Here is a 17,573-nt window from a genome sequence, read left to right as displayed (position 1 = left end):
AGAGATGACCAATAGATTTAAGGAATGAGATCTGATAGACAGAGTGCCTGAAGAACTATGGATGGAGGTTAGCAACATTGTGCAAGAGGTAGCAACTAAAACTATCCCAAAGAAAAAAGAAATGCAAGAAAGCAAAATGTCTGTCTGAGGAAGCTTTACAAATAGCTGAGGAAAGAAGCGAAAGGCAAGGGAGAAAGAGAAAGATACACCCAATTGAATGCAGAATTCCAGAGAATAGCTAGAAGAGATAAGAATGCCTTCTTAAACGAACAGTGCAAAGAAATAGAAGAAAACAATAGAATAGGGAGGACCAGAGATCTCTTCAAGAAAATTGGAAATATGAAGGTAACATTTCATGCAAAGATGGGCATGATAAAGGAGCAAAATGGCAGGGACCTAACAGAGGCAGAAGAGATTAAGTAGTGGCAAGATTACACAGAAGAACTATACAAGAAAGACCTTAATGTCCCTGATAACCACGATGGGGTGGTCACTGACCCCGAGCCAGACATCCTGGCATGTGAAGTCAAATGGGCCTTAGGAAGTCTGAGCAACAACAAAGCTAGTGGAGATGACAGTATTCCAGCTGAGCTATTCAAAATCTTAAAAGACGATGCAGTAAAAGTGCTACACTCAATATGCCAGCAAACTTGGAAAACTCAACAGTGGCCACAGGATTAGAAAAGGTCAGTTTACATTCCCATCCCAAAGAAGGGCAATGCCAAAGAATGTTCAAACTACCCCACCATTGCACTCATTTCACACGCTAGCAAAGTTATGCTCAAAATCCTACAAGCTAGGCTCCAGCAGTATGTGGACCGAGAACTATCAGAAGTACAGGTAGGATTTTGAAGAGGGAGAGGAACTAGAGATCAAATTGCCAACATATGCTGGCTCATGGAGAAAGCTAGGGAGTTCCAGAAAAACATCTACTTCTGCTTCATTGACTATGCAAAAGCCTTTGATTGTGGCAAGTTCTTAAAGAGATGGGAGCACCAGACCATCTTATTTGTCTCTTGAGAAACCTATATGTGGGTCAGGAAGCAACAGTGAGAACTGGACACGGAACCACTGATTGGTTCAAAATTGAGAAAGGAGTTCGGCAAGATTATATACTGTTGTCCTGCCTATTTAACTTATGTGCAGGGCACATCATGAGAAAGGTGGGGCTAGATGAATCACCAGTTGGAATTAAGATTGCTGGGAGAAATATCAACTTCCTCAGATATGCAGATGATACCAAGACTTATCGAAGATGATAGCCAGTGATTCTGAAAGTTTCTCCACTAGCTCTTTTATAACTGTGGGATGGAGTTCATCGGGCCCTGGAAATTTGAAAGTGTTTATTCCACCTAGGTATTCCTTGACCATTTGTCTGTCAATCTTGGGCTGCCATCTCTCACTTCCAGCTTGAACTTCCTCTTGATTGCAGATTTCCTTGTGGGAGAAGACTGAAGCAAAGTAGGAACTGAGCGCCTCTGCCTTTTCTTTGTCATCTGTTATCACTCTGCCATCCACTTTAAGTATCGGACAACCTTCTCTTTCTCATGTCTTTTGTTCTGGATGTATCTGAAGAAAGCTTTCTTGTTGTGCTTAGTATCCCTTGCTATTCTTAGTTCATTTTCTGCTTTAGCCTTCCTGAAGCAATTCTTGCAATTCCTTGCTATTTGTTTATATTCTTTTGTGGCCTGGACCTGTTTCCACATATGTGTAGACATATGATTATACTCTTAGGGTCCTTGGTACTCTAAATCACCAGTGGGGAACCATTGGCTGTCCAGTTGTTATGGCTGCCATGCCATCTCTCCCATGATAGAGCAAGTTAACTCAGCTGACAAGATTTAGAATCCAACAGAATCTGCATAAGTCCCCCCTGCCCAGCGTTAGGTCCCTAATCACCTATAGTACAAATAAACTATCGTCATCAAGATGAAGCTTTGCTTTACCCTCAGCAAGAAACTTAGCTAGAAATAGTTTGATTTACCACATCTAAACTGTGCATAAAATCACACCAAAGCTTGCATATACTAATTATGCTAACCCCCCCCCCCTTTTTTTAACGCCAGTTAATGCCATTTCCCTCACTGTTGCCTAAGGGTCTCTGCCTTGCCTATGATCTAGGTCTGGGAACACAGGTAAGGGCAGTCCTTCTCCTTCTTGGGCATGGAATGTGAGTAGGTGTTGTTGCGCACCAGAACTTATTTATCAAAGGAGTGTTGCTGGGCTAGGATACTGTGGTGTGTTCTCAAGAGTTTGGTAGAAGCCACCTTTCCTTCTGTTCTCTTTTCCCACACTGTAAACCAAAGTCAAAGAAGGACTTCTATAAAATATCTTATTTTACATTATGCACTCTTTCATGCCCTATGGATTAATGCACTCTTATGCACTCTTTCATGCCCTATGGATTAATGCCCTTTTCTTTTTCAGGCATAACTTTCCTTGGACAAGACTAACGTTAACCCTGGATAAATAATGATGTCTTACACATTTAAAAAAATGACTTCAAGTACACACTTGGATTTTCCCTACAGAGCTGTACATAAACATCCAGCAAACTACCTCTAATTACACTGGAAGACAGCATACTTAAGAGAATACAGTACCCTGTATATTGTAGAGGCAGATCAATATTAGACAATTTATACAGCATCATAAAATGAAGCTGCATTTTCTACAGAAGAATAATTTGTGTGTAGTATACCAGAAACAGTGAGGAAAATGGCATATTAGGGATGTAATTTTAAACAGATGGGAGATAATGTTGAATTAAATTTAGTGCTGATTTGTGGCCCATTCCACAGATTTGGTCTTCAGTTTCAAGATTACTTACTTGGGAGTAGCCTAACTGAACTTAGGGGAACTTACTTCTGAAGAAAAATGCATAGATTAGCACTTCACGTCGATCAATCAATTAAACCAGACTTCTTCCTTTTCTTACATCCTGGAGATGTCCTTACAGGCATTCACTGGATTCATACAACACAACCTCCCATTTTTATAAACTATGCAGGAAGGGGGTTGTGTTTTGCAATCACATCATGGGTTTTTATGGGAGGTTTAGAAGCTCAGTTTCTTGGCTAATAAACCATTTTGACAGACTATGGTTTGTTATAGGGCTTGTTAGCCAGCCCAAGGCTGCCTTGTCATCTGAACCTGGATGACACAGCAGCTCTGGAACTTAGCCAGACGGCTGCAGAGTTGCTTGGACAGCTGAGCTTAGTTCATGGCTGTTGTGTCATCTGCTCTTGCCCAGTAGGTGCTAGACTCATACTGATGGCAGCCTCTTCCAAAGTGGATGGGGGACTTCTGTCTGAGGCCCCAAGATGAAGTGAGCCTCGCACCGTGCCGCCATTCCAGTCCTCTTCCAGGCTCTGGCTGAGCAGGGAGGCACAGCAGCCGTCAGTCCCAGCAAAGGGGTCTTGTTCATAAGCAGGCCTGCTTTGCCGGGATTATCGGTGGCCAGCTATGTCCTTGCTGCCTCTGCTTGCTCTTTTGAGTCAGTGGAGGCGACAGGGAAGAGGCTCCTGCTGCCACCCTCCACAGCCAGCCCATTTGCTGATGGCTGTGATAGTGGCTTGGCCAGCCGAACTGCTTGGGGCTGCAGGGCAAAGGCAGAGCCAGGGAAACATGTTCCTAACCTTGACTGGCAAGGTCTTCTCTCAGGCTGGATTGTAGGATGTCAGCAACCCGCTTCCCCTCCCTGGCACCTCTGACAAGCAGTAGTGGGGGGGGGGATCTTAATGCTTTCCTGGGGTCACCAGGGTTACCTGCAGGAGAACCAAGGGCAGAAGAAGGGGGCATGCTATCTCAATTTGTCCTACTGTCTGTTTGAGACTTCAGAGGTAGGGTGGCTTATAAAGTACAACACATATAGTTCTAAACTCTTCCACTGTGCTGCTTATCACATACCAGTGGTCTGTACTAACATCTCTTTAATCCTTCCATGTGGCAAATGGAGGTGAAATTAAAGGTGCTTCCAGGTGAAGGTTTATTGTACTTTTGGCTTGGCTGGTTGACAAAATTGAATGCAGGTTCTTTAATGGCCACATGCTTCTCCTGTTTTTCCTATATTTTCATATAACAGGGAAAATCTATAATTCTTTTCAGCATGCTCACTCTCAGTGTCACCATCCAAATTTGCTCTTTTTTTGGTATTTTGCCCTGAGTGGAATCTCCTAATCCACAACAGCTTGGTGATCTACTGCCTGGTCCTTCTTGTGCTGGAGCAATGATCACCAGGTTTTGAGGTGGTCAGCCAGCCACAGGTACCCTGCAGGGACATGCATCATACACATGAGTGGCTATGCATTGACACAGGCAGCACAGGTGTGCACTTCTGCTTATCTCTATAGATCTAGCAATCCAGGTACAGATACACAGAGACAAATGTTCAGGTATGTAATATGCATCGATGGATATTTGGGATTCTCGGCCCTTCTTCATCTATATTCATTCATTCATTCATTCATTCATTCATTCATTCATTCATAGCTTTTCTGTACCATCCAACTACAACAGTCTTGGGATGGTCTTACAATAAAAACATATTACATTAAGCATAGCATCCAATACATCCAGTGAATACAAACCACATTAAAACCTGAAAATGTCCTACCTAAGGCAATAGCTCTGCCTCACGGGCAGGCTGATTTTGATGACAGTCCTGCCTTCTTTTATCACCCTCTGAGCACTTCAGCAAAATGACTGAAACTGGCTGTCTGGATTATTTTCAGGATAGGAAGAGCAGGTAGGATGGCCTCTGTGCTCCTTCTTTCCTACACAGGATGCCAGCGGTTCCTGAGTTCACAGGCATTTGGGCATCCACACTGTCTCCCTCACTCTTATTATCTCCAACTTATATGCTAGCCATCTCCATGAGAAAGTGCAAAATTGGCTGGAGCATGAAAACACACTGAGTTTAGGAGAGGATGCTCCATAGTTTATCAGCAGGTTGTCCTTCAACATCTTATTGAAAAATATACCTCAACAATTGATGGAGGCAGTGCCTTTCATGCAGCTTTTACTGATTTGACTCACTTTCTAGAAACAGACTGTGGGAAAAGGTTGAGGCCACTAATAAAGACAGTCACTTGTCCATACCTATCTGCATCCTCTATGAAAATTCACACTTGTGGGTCACTTAACAGACCAATAACCACTTTCAATGGAGTGAATCAGAGGGCATGCTTGCTCCTGCTCTGTTCAGTTTTTATATTAATTCTCTAGGTAAAGATTTAGAGGAAGTAAATTCCCACCCTTCCAGAATGGCAAAAAGATCTTTGACAATTCTTCTGTATGCAGATGATGCAGTATTATTGTGATTGACTATCACTGACTTGAGGTGCTTTGGATAGTTATTGTCAAAAGAAACTGTTGGTAATTAACAATGCCAAGTCCAAAGTCCTAGTTTTGACTAGGAAGAGGATTAACATAGATGGTAGGTAAATGAGCACCCCATTGAACAGGTTACAACATATAGATATCTGGGTGTATCTTTTCAGTCAAGATGCCCATGGAAAACACATATAAATAATGTCACTGCAAGTGCTTAAAGGAGCTTAAAGGCACTGCTTTGATTCTTTATTCCAAGGGTGAGGGCAGTATATCCGCTCAGCTTTGCAGGTATTTACAGCTAAGGTCATAGTTCAGATGCTATGTTGCTCACAAATATGTGTTTATGACAACTATAGCCAATATACAAACTAAATTTCAGACAATCATATTTGGAATGCCAAGCTGCACGCCAAATGCAATATTATATCTAGACACAGGGCAAGTTCACATAGAGGCCTGAGATGGGTACATAAGATGAATTTCTGGTTGAAGATGCTCTTTTTTTCCTGTAGAAGTACCCAAAGATCCTTTGATATTTTAACTATTAAGGCATTTAACAACTTTTTACTGGTGCTGTGTTTTAATGTATTTTTGTACCAACTTGTGTTAATATTCTTGTGTTGTATTTTACTGATCTATGGTGGAAATAAAGCTATTCACTGCTCTGTTACAGCACTGCCAGAAATGCTTCTTCTGAGGGCTGCCAGAATCAAGCAGGAGAGAGCCAGACCTTAAAGTAAGCTGTTCCTAAGTGTTTTAGAGCTTTCCATGGTAACTACAGTACCTCAAACTTGAATGTTAGGTTCATTAAGGAAATCAGTGTCTTTAGCTCTCTTCTTTTTTCTTTATATCTGGTGAGAAGGTGTAACTTTTGTCCCAGCAAGCAAAACCTGAAATTATAAAAGGATTGTCAAAGTTGCAAGGAAGGAAGTACTTAAAACAAAGCACTGCTTAGCTGGGAGGGTGCATCATGGGAACGTCATCTTTTCTTTGGAGATACTGCCAAGACAGAATGCAAGAACAGATTAGAATCAATGATCTGATCAGGTATGGCAATTGTTATGTTTCTGTGCACAATCTGTCAGAGAATATATTTAGGAGTTAAGTAGTCTATGTGTTGCTGAGTATTTTCAAAGCAAAGGCAGATTGAAGGGGAATATCAGAAGAACAACTGCTGGCTGTAAATTGGCAACACCAGAGAAAAACTGAAGGATTGTGAGGGATAATTTACCTGTGTATTAGGTAATGCTACTCTTTCTTTAACCATGATAGTATTCTGAACACAGTGAGTGTGTTCACTCCAAGCAAAGTTGACCAACTTGAAAATGAAAAGTCAGTGAAATTTCATTTTATTGAGAGCTGAGCAATGGTTCTTTGGGAGAAGAATTTTAAGATTTGTTCTTGAGTTTGGTTTGGTGGCAGCCAAACTTCTTTTATATTTCAACAGAAAAGTGCTGCTATAATTAGACTATGTGGGAGGATTCTGATTTAGTAATGCAAAACTCAGTGGAGAGTTGACTTAGGTTTGATTTGCATCTGTTAGATCAGCCAACTACTCTAACCCACAAGCCTTCAAAGCAGAGATCAAAAAACAATTTGTAAATCTAAGGAAAGATGTAAAGTTACATGTATGTGAGCAAACAGTGTGTTGATCTTGGACATTTTATGTGAATAAAAATATGGTTCCCAGTCAATCTGCAAATATTATAGATATGAATAAACACTCACAAAACTATGCCCTCTTTTGATGATGGTGCTACATCTCCCCCCCCCCCCCGCCACACTTGCTTGGCAACACCTGTGTGGCCACCCTATTACTAGGCTACAGTGTTTCCTCCCCTCTGTATCAGGAAAACTTCATCTGCTGATTTCTACAGAACTGTTGTCAAATCATTTATTTCACTGTATATCCTCTCTCTCCTCCAATTTGGCTATTTTAAATAAGAACTGTACAAACTGCTTCTATTTAAACCAAAATTCTTTTCATAAGTACACACACACATATGAATTGATTCTTTACTGCACTCTTATTCAGAAAAGTAACCCAGTTCTTTGAAAAATCAGACTCCTCAAATATATGTCACTTAAGAAAACGTGTGTGCGTGCGTGCGCGCGCGTGATGAGAAAGAGGGAAAGAAAGAAAACAAATATTCTCAAATTCAAAATTTTTAGTAGTTTTGAAATAACTCGTGGCATTCAAGGCAATAACTCCAGAGAGCAGTGTGACTACTGGAACATATTGTTACAGCTGAGCCACTCTGGTTCAGTGGATATTATGATGTTTGGACCTAAGAGACTTGTGCTGTAATCCCAGTTCAGCTGCTGGACAGATTTGAGAAAAGCGCCAGAGCTATGAAATTAACCCCAGCTTTCTCCAACCTGCAGCTGCCTTGAGTGCCATTTTTGGTAGAAAGGCAGGGTACAAATCAAAACAATAAAGAAATCTGATGCTGTAAAAACCTGATGCTGATGTTGGAATTGTTCCCAGAATCTAGAGGGTACCAGGTTGCTGAACACAGTGAGAGCTCCCTCAGAGCAGACATATACTGTACGGGTATTTTCAGCCGAAGCAAAGTGCTTCTAAGGCCTTCCTTGGGAGCTCCATGGATTTTATTTCTGAACACACAAGAGGAGAAGTCTGAGAAGTCTGATTTTTTAAAGAACTGGGTTACTTTTCTGAATGAGAGAGCAGTAAAGAATCTTGTTGTTAACGAGGCATGCAGTGCCATGTTATACATGACTACTCACAAGAAAGACATTACATGTGTGTTCAAGCCATGCATGTTCTTGCATTTTGCAGCACAGTGTGCTATTATTGTAATCCACAAATACTGTCTCTGGGCTAATCTTGCAGACACTGATGAGCCTTCTGTGAATTTGTGCTATGGGAGGTCATATCTGAGCAACAGTTCTTTAAGTATCAGGAACCAGGGTTCCTCCTTCGCACATTCAAAAGCAACCACAGACCTTCGTCTTTGCAAAGTATTCTTTATTTACCAAATGTACCAAACACCCAGAATGAATCTCTGAGCATGCACAGAGTGGTTTGTTGAACCCAGTCTAGTATTTGGCTCCAGGAACTCTCCTTATGAACATGGCTGGGTCCCATCCCTTCAGGAGGGGCCTTTTGAAAGTGAGCCCGCCTCCTCTCCATGTGCCGATCCTCTCATTGGCTCACCCTCTTTTCCTGGCAATGTGTCATGGCGTCAAGAGCCATGAATCTGAGAAACTTCTCTGCTCTGGGTCCCCTCCCTCCAGCTGTCCACCTTGATTATTCCCAAAGTCTGCCTGCCCAGCTGGAGTGCCTGGCCTTGAGAGAAGCATCTCCACTTCTCTCATCTCAGAGTCTCAGCTCGGCCCACATTCCCAGGCCCAGGCCCAGTTCTGCTTCACATTCTGATTCTGAATCCTTGAAGCCCAGCCAGCAGTCCTCGAGGATGCACACCCAACGCAGCCATCTTTCTCACTTCCAACATTACCTATTAAAATCTAACTAACATCTGCGATGACCGCAGGGCCAGACCAAGACATTTTGCAAGATAACCCCCTGCCCCTCTTCATGTATAATGAATCTCACTTCCCTACATCTGATGTAATAGCATCTTCCAGCACATTTGAGACGGCTGGAGGCCCATCTAAGGAAACAGCGTCTGCTGCCTAAAGCACTCTACCTAATGATAGAGCCAGTCCTGGATGATTGTGAAGGCAATTCTGCATGGCAAATGCTGCATAAAAATTCGAAGAAAGAATAGGCCTAAAACAGTCAGACCCTAGCACTGATCCCATTAACGAGGCAAACCGTCCACCCGCAGCACAAAGGTTTAGCCAAATTCATATGTCTGTACAGGTACAAATCAACACAACCTGCAGGAAAGGGTGATGGCTCAGAGTGGCAGGGTGTGTGCTTTGTATGCAAAAAATCTTGGGTTCAGGTGCTGGGAGGAAGGACTGTGAAAGACTCCTGTCCGAAACCCTGGAGGGCCACTGCTGTCTTTGTATCCTGGGCTAGACGGCCTGACTCTGGATATTTTTATAGTCTGTTCTTCCCTTCCTTCAAAGGTACTACTTGGATGGAGCTGATGTGCATGAAAGCATGTGAGCAAGTCTGCTGGATATGTGAGCAAATACACTGGGAGGCAGAGGACCCAGGATCACATGTGCACATGTCAACTCTATGCATGTAACTTTGAACACAGGGAGATCAGGAGAAGGGCATTCATTTCCCAGTGAGAACTCAGATGGATGAGTGAGAGAACAGTGTCCTCATTCAAGATGTTGCGATAAAGCGGGGCACAAATGTTACCTCCACATGTTCAACAAAAGCATGGCGCAGCTGTGTGGGCTGCCCTGCCTTCTTCCAGAATCATATGCTATCTCCTGATGTGGCTTGGCTGTCGTTCAATGGGAACTTATGAGGAGTTCTCTACATACATAAATGTACAAGTAGTAGCTCCTGTAGAAGGGTAGGGACCAAAACTAGGCATCTTTCTTCCTTGCATGCAGGAGTTCACTGTGCACACATCAGGAAGCACAGGCGACTCCTCATCAACACTTGATGTACATCAGAGGAAGCAGTAGGCACGGTACCATTCCAGTACTAAGCGGGCCTGCCCTGTGCTCCTGCACTTAGACGGAATGCATGGAAGGGGTGCTTGGACCTCTGCCCTGTCCACCAATGAGCTGTATTTAACTTAGAAGCACAGTTGCGTTTTGCCCACCTCTTCCAATGACTTATTTGGAACTCACTGACCTGTCCTAGCGTGTATTAAGTTATAAAGGATAAAAGGGGGCTTTCCTTGAATTTGGTGAAGGAAATAATTCATTGTGATTAGTCTGAGCTTAAAGTGAGAGAAGTAAACAGAAAAAGAGCTGTTTTGTGTGGCGATATTGTTTGATCTTTGCTTTAAAATAAATGGATTTTCAGTGGAGAAATTGGAATTTAGAATGTTCCTGTTTAGCAGAGAAAGAACATGTTTGCAAGCACAGAAGAGTTATGGGAAAATGTTTATCATTTCTACTATTTACAGGCTTGTAAGCTGAAGACTGAAACATCAAGAATAGAATTCTAATGTCCTGAGTATTTTTCTAGGTTTAATATATGTCCTGCACTCTGTAGTCAAAAGAAAGCTAAACAATTATCCACCTTCTCTTTTTCTAGAATTGACTTTGATAAATTCATGGGATGATTTGAAACCTAACGTAGAATAGTTGCAGCACTCAGACAATGTTATCTCCTTCCACAGACTGTGGCAGTTCATAAAGGAAGAACTGGGTCATGTTTCTTGTAACTGTAGATTAAGAGAATCTATATGAATAGGTAATGAGTCTAAAAGCATAAGGCTAAAGTTGTTTACTTAGAAATAAGTACCATTGTGTTTCAAGGGCTTTACGCCCCAGTAAGTGATCTTGGGATTGCAGTCACACCGTAAGAGTTTGCTTTTCTTCATGAAACTGAACAAATAAATGCACAATATACTCTGACAATGTTGCTATTGAAGAATATTCGGGTTTGCCTGTACAGAAAACAGCATTGTCCTATGACTGCTACTGTGCTTCATGTTCTATTAGGCTAAAGAAGAAGAAAGTAAGTAGTAGTTGCAGTGATTCTGGAAGTGCCATTAAAATATATAATTCCTTTTCAGGGAAATAATATATTGCTCAAAGAGATTCTGTTGTTATATGTCAATAGAAGACAATTACAAAGAAAGTGAGATAAAGATTGGTTTAGTTGATACCTGCAGAAACTTGACAAGAACAGGTCGCAATCTCACTCCTTGGGTAGGACCAGGAATTTGATAAACTATTCAATATTAACACGAAGACTTTCTTGAAGTTCCGAAACTTGGTGCAGGTCTAAATCCACATAGTCTATTGGATGTACCTCCAGCAGCTGCTCATGCAAACTAAGTACTTTCGAACTGCACCTCCAAGAGGAAGCTTCCAAAAGGGAAAGATGAGTGGAGGCAGTGTTGTGCAAGGCAGACAGCGAGACTCATGTGCAGTACTCGCTTCCAAGTTTGTGAGTCCTGAGGTGCCCATCGTCAGATTCCACGCACCCACATGCAGTAGTTTAACTAAATTTTGTTCCATCCTTTTGGACTAATTTCCAATGACATATTTTTCTGCAAAGTATTTCACCACTTTCTCCCTGCTCTGTGGCTGTCTCAGAAATCTTAGCAGGGGGAGGCTTAGGTGGGGTTTGTGGAAATCGAGTGCCCTTTTTGGGTTCAGAAACAGCCATGGCTGAACGTGCCTCAAACTCCCTACCATTGCTGAATATATAACTTCTCACAGGTTTCAGGCAGTTACCAAAATAAAAGTTTATAAGAGCTGAGCTGGGTTGTCAAAAACAGGGTTGTCATAATTAGGAGACAACTTGTTGGCATGTAATAACAGCATGCAGTCTAGAGAAAATAAAACAAATGCAAATGCAGACAAGAAAGAAATATAATAGTCTTAATAGTATTCTAAAAGATGAAAAGCAGGAGAGGGCAAGGAATGGTAGGCGACTCATGTTGCCATCTTAGCTGGAACTCTCAAAGCTTTCCAAGCTGATAGACAACACTTCATCTTGTGGCAATGAATTTCAAGGTTTAACTATATGCAGTACGAAGTCCTTAGTTTTGTCTTTGTTTTTGTCTCTTACCACTCCCTTTTGCTGCATGTTGTTTTAATGTTTCAAGACAGGGACAATCTTGAAGCAGATTGCTATAAGTGGGGTTTGCAAGAGAAAGCTTAAAGCAGAGGCAGTAAAGAAAATGGGAATTTTATAAACACAGAACCAAACATAAAAGGAAAACAATTTTAATCACCCTTTTCATTTTAGATAATTTTGCTGTTCTTTCTTTCTTGTGCTGTAGCTTTTTTTTTTTTGAGGTATTTTGACTACCACCTCCACATGTCTGTTAAACATTAATCAAGCCAGGATATTTTATTTGTCATATACCTACCTTAAAATTCAAATGCTTTGCCTCTAAATGTTCCTGTTCAACAAATGTCAAATGCTAGTTTTATCATAGGCAATTATATTATGTCATGAACTCAATGGAACACATTAGCTTGTTAACCTGAGGTCCTGAATCCTGTGGTCATACAGAAGTGTGTGTGTGTGTGTGTGTGTGTGTGTGTGTGTGTGTGTGTGTGTGTGTTGGAAGCAGTTTGAGGAATATATAGGTGAAAACACCATATAGGGGAAAAATCATACTTTAGAGGAGAGGAGGGGAAGTATTATAGATACATAAATGTAAAATATAACCAGCTCACACAGAGTAAATGGCTGTAAAAGAAAATATAACCATGGACAGAAAGCAATTAAATGGAGCACATGACATTTTATGGAAATCCTGTCTTAAGTTTCATTTAATGGAGCCTTACAGTGTATAGGCCATCACTGGGTGTAGTCAACGGCAGGCTTCCATAGACTTCGATTCAATCAACAAACCCCTTTCGATTAGCCTCTTGTAGCAGGGGCTTTGCACGCTCACTCAAGCACCAACATGCTGGGAAATGACAGCTGTTGAGGGCCATCCCCATAGTGGCTGCACTATTCTAGCAATATGCAGGGGAAGCTGGGGAAAGCTCCTTATCCATTGTAATTTTTGTTTCTATTGTTTACTTTGATAATAGCTTGTTCTAAGAATCAAATGGGCTGCAGAGACCGCATCACCATTGAGGGCTATATGTGCCACTTAGTTCAGGTCTGATTGTCAGCTGCTATTTAATGAAGAAGTAGCACATTAAAAATTTATTCTGGAGTGCTCAGTTTATTGATGGAATGAAAGTACAGCTAGGTGCAATGAGCTGCTTCTTCATAGCATTTCATGAACTGGAGCCCAAGTTAAGGTCTCCATGGAAGATTACTAATAGCTTCAACTGGCAGCACACAGTTCAAAGGGACTGATGGGACTTGCTAAATAATTAGGAGTAAAGGCAGCAGCAACAGCAACAAGGTTTAAAAATCTGGACTAGCTTAAAGGTGCTCATATATAATGCTGGTATATTGGTTGCTTACACTGGTTGCCAACTGAAGTCTGGGCCCAATTTAAGGTGCTGGTGATCATCTATAAAGCCCTAAACGGCTTGGGTCCGAATATCTGAAGGAACGTCTTCTTCCCTATGTGCCCTCCCACCCCTTGAGATCTGAAGTGGAGGTCCGGGAGCTCTCCTTGAAGGAGATCAGGAGTGTGACTACCCAGAGGAGGGCCTTCTCTGTGGTGTTGCCTTGACTATGGAATACGCTTCCCAGAAAGGTTTGCCTGATGCCAACATTATGTCCTTTTCAGCATCAGGTGAAAATCTTTATATTTTCCTGTCATTTTAATGTTTAATTGATTTTAACTGGATTTTATTAACTCACATTGTTGGATTCTGTGGTATTTTGTTTTATTCCATTCATTTTATTGTAAGCCATCCCGAGATGCTAGTCATGAATGGGTTAGAAAAGCTTTTCATTAATAAATAAATAATAAAATAAAGCCATCTCAAGAAATTTACAAATTATCACCTTAGATGAAATCAGAAATCCAAAGAAGAATGTCAGAATCCTAAAGGCACTAGAAGGAATTACAACACTCCAGTTGTGGTTTCTCAACAGTCAGGTATCCTAGCTCTACATAGTTACTTCTTTCATTCACCACCAATCTATTGACAGTTGTGATTTCCAGCTGTCTCCAACTAAGGAAGGAGCAAGAACTTCCTCCAGTAGGGAATAGAGGATTTATCCATTCAGAGGCTTCTGGTATTTCACAAGGAACTTTCCTTAAAAGTGTCAGGTTCTCATAATGCCTGCATGTTATAAGAAATGAATAAAGATTTTGCTGCTTTTTAAGGAGATGAAATGCTTAGGCTATGGTTTATCTGAACATGATTAAAATAAATAAGGCTTATGCAGCCCTTTTTATTGATCTCCTTCAGGCCCTTGAATCAACATAACTGAGAAAATGGGTAATGGTGAGATAGATTAATATTCTGCAAAGACTGTGTTATTGTTAAGATTTTAGTCAGTGGCATAACTTATTTTGCAACATCTCCTTGCTCTTGATATGTGTAGAATCATGATCGTGCTTTGGTTTTGAAGTGGTTGAAGCTGGCTGTGGGATGAATAGATTTTTAGACTTCTAATTACCTTTGCGGTGCTTCAGGTAGCAAATTTTCCCTTAAAACCAGTGCACTGTGATGCATGGTTTGGAGAAAATGGATAGAGATAATTATTTATCTCCTCTCTAATAATGCTAGTGTTTGGGGTCACCCAGAGAAATGGATTGGAACGGAGTCTCAGAAAAGATAAAGTATTTGTTCACAGAATATATAATTAAGGATTTTGCTGCCACAGGATTTGATGCTCGCCACTGGCTTAGACAGCATTAAAGGGGATTAGATAAATTAATGGAGGCTAGGTCTGCTAGCCACTACTGTTAAATGTCCTTGCTCAGAAGCAATATTTCTCTGAATACCAGTTGCTTGACATCTATGGGAAGTAGGGAATTTTGAGCATTATAATTGCATTATTATGGAAGGGATAACAGCTTCCATATGATTTCTTTGGAACTGTATAACTTGTATGTATAGGTCATATGAAAGTCAGAGTGGGGTAGTGGTTGAGAGCGTGGACCGGAACTGAGGCGGTCCAGGTTCTAGATCCCACTCAGCCATGGAGCCACCTGGGCGACTTTGGGCCAGTCATGCACTCTTAGCCCAACCTACCTCACAGGGTTGTTGTTGGGAGGATAAGATTGAGAGCAGCAGGAGAGAAATGATGTAAGCATTTGAGTTCTTTACAAGAAAGCAGAAAAAGGCGGAGTAGAAATCTAATAAATATAGTAATGGCTTTGCATGGAAAAAGCAACTCTCCTTACAAATGAGTACCTATAATATAGCTGGTCAGGAGCTGGTCAAGAGCAGTGATCATCAGTCAAGCTGTCAGTCATCAGTCAAATTCCAGCTCTATCATCATCATCATCATCATCATCTTCATCTTCACCCATTTCTATACCACCTTATGGCTGAAGTTGCCTGGGGGGGTTCACAGCAAGACTTATTCTGATGAGAGTTCAAACAAGTGGCAAACAGGAAGCATCCTAGATATTTTACCAGACTTGGAAGTTTCTGGTCTGCTGTACAATCTGGGGGTTGAATTCACAGAAGTCTGACATCATTTGAATTAATTCCAGTTTTCTTCAGTACCTCTAGCTCCTTCAGCAAAAGCCCTACGAAACCTACCCATCAGCCTCATTTAAGGGATTGTCTTCTTGTCTAAATTCTGCTGTGGATTTTGAAGTGAATGACTTCTTGAAACTGTAACTATTGACTGCCAAACTTTATTAATGAAGATATCAGTCGCAAGAGGAGCATAAATTATGAACAGCAGTGTCACACCTTTGGAAATGAAGACATCTGAAGTAACATGATAGTAATCAACAGTGTAGGCTCACCAGATATAGATAGTAAAAACAGAAATATAATCTGCCTGTGAAGATGTCTTCCTCCCACCACTGTCCAATAATTTAAAATACATTTATTGGAATTCTTTTAAAGTCCCATAGAAATTCCTATAGATGTTCTACCAGAGCAGGGTCTTTCAAATTCACAGTGAATTTTGTTTGATGTTGAATTCATAGATCATTTTCTTTGCAGTTCACCACATTCCCATCATCTATAGAACCCCATTTCCCCCCATACCTTCCCAATACAAGACAGAAAGTGTTATCTACCAACCAGAGTGTGTGGGGGTGCAGAGAGGTAATAGTCAAGCTTGTTTGCTTGCTTTGCCAACAGAAAAGCAAGGGCTAATTCTTCTGGGCAGGTTTTTTTTTCTTTAGCCATACCCTTTGAGTCAAATGTTATGTGATGAACAGACTGTGCTGGGTCTTCTCAGTCCATGTCAGCGCTTGTCCTCATGGCCCCTTCCCTCAGTGAAGCCGGCCTTCTCACCACCATTGTCCCCAACTGCTCACCATCCTCTTTCTCATCCTCGCTGTCAATTGCTTGCTTGGCAGGCAGAAGGCTGGTGGGCAACTAGGCAGTTGCTTCTTCTACCCCTCTTCCTGTAGACCAGAACAAGAGGCAAACGGGCAAGCTGATTGCTTGGAGAAGAGGAAGAGCAACATCAAGGAGCTCTTGCCAGCAGGCCTTAGCTGAAGTGTGGAGTTTTGGCAGATACCCTGCCATGTCTATACTTGACCCTGGCCCTGCTCCCAGTGTCTTCTCAGTCTTCAGAAAGCAGCTGCAGGGCAGTGGCTCATTCAGTCTGAATGGCATGTGATCTTTTGCCCCTGTCAGGTTTCATGACTTTATTTGCTTCCACCCGAACTCCTAATGATCTTTATTTCTGTAGGAGCAGCTTCAGAGGATGAAGAGGAGAAGAGTAGGTCATGGGGGGTAAAGAAGATCCTGATCGTCTTTTCATAAAAGCCCACTTACACATGTGATGAATTGCATTTTGTTGTGTTCATTACACTGACCCTTGTCTTAGAATTGCCCTTATGTTAAGTTTTGAAGTGCAGGAAATCTATTCGAATTCTGCCTATTCCTTTAGCTGGCTATGCTGTATTATTGTTTTCCAAAGCTGCAAGAGATGTTAATAGGTTATACTCAGAGAAGATGGGAATGGTTGTATGTTTTGATGGTGGAAGAATCATACAATAGTAGAGTTGGAAGGGGCCAAGAAGACCAGCGGGTCCAACCCCCTGATGTTGCAGGATGCCAATTTACACCATCCCACTGAGACGGCTGTCCCGTTTCTTATTGAATGTGGGAGAGCCCACTACCTTTGTGTTGCTCTGACAGTGAGGAAACTCTTCCTGATATCTAGTTGAATCTGGGTTGTCGCAGCTTGACTTGTTACTCTCAGCTCTCTTTTTGGTTATGGGTGGCATCCCATTCTATCTGCTGCCTTGGTAGAAAAAAAAGTTAAAAACTAGATGGTTCAGCGGGCATGTTCAATTCTACCTCTATAAGTTCTGGAAAATTTCATTCTGAGCACCTGTGTAAATTGGTAAAGTCTTTCACCCCTTTGGTAACATCCCAAATCTGCTACTTAGATTAGGAAAAGTAACTGAGAGCTCCAATACAGCTCTCAAGTCACCTTGTCTCTATACTTAGATGAATAGGTTTTGTCATGGCCTCTGCTTCTACACCTCTGAATAGCCCACTGGCTTTGCCGCCATGCCTGCTTAAATGCCTGTTTTCTGCTGATGCTTCCAAGTTACACTTGCTCTGCTCCCCACAACCTGTTTCAGAGG

This window comes from Varanus komodoensis, unplaced genomic scaffold (genome assembly GCF_004798865.1).
Source record: "Varanus komodoensis strain SLA01 unplaced genomic scaffold, ASM479886v1 scaffold32, whole genome shotgun sequence".
In the NCBI taxonomy this organism is placed as follows: Eukaryota; Metazoa; Chordata; class Lepidosauria; order Squamata; family Varanidae; genus Varanus; species Varanus komodoensis.
This window is presented reverse-complemented; position numbering follows the sequence as displayed.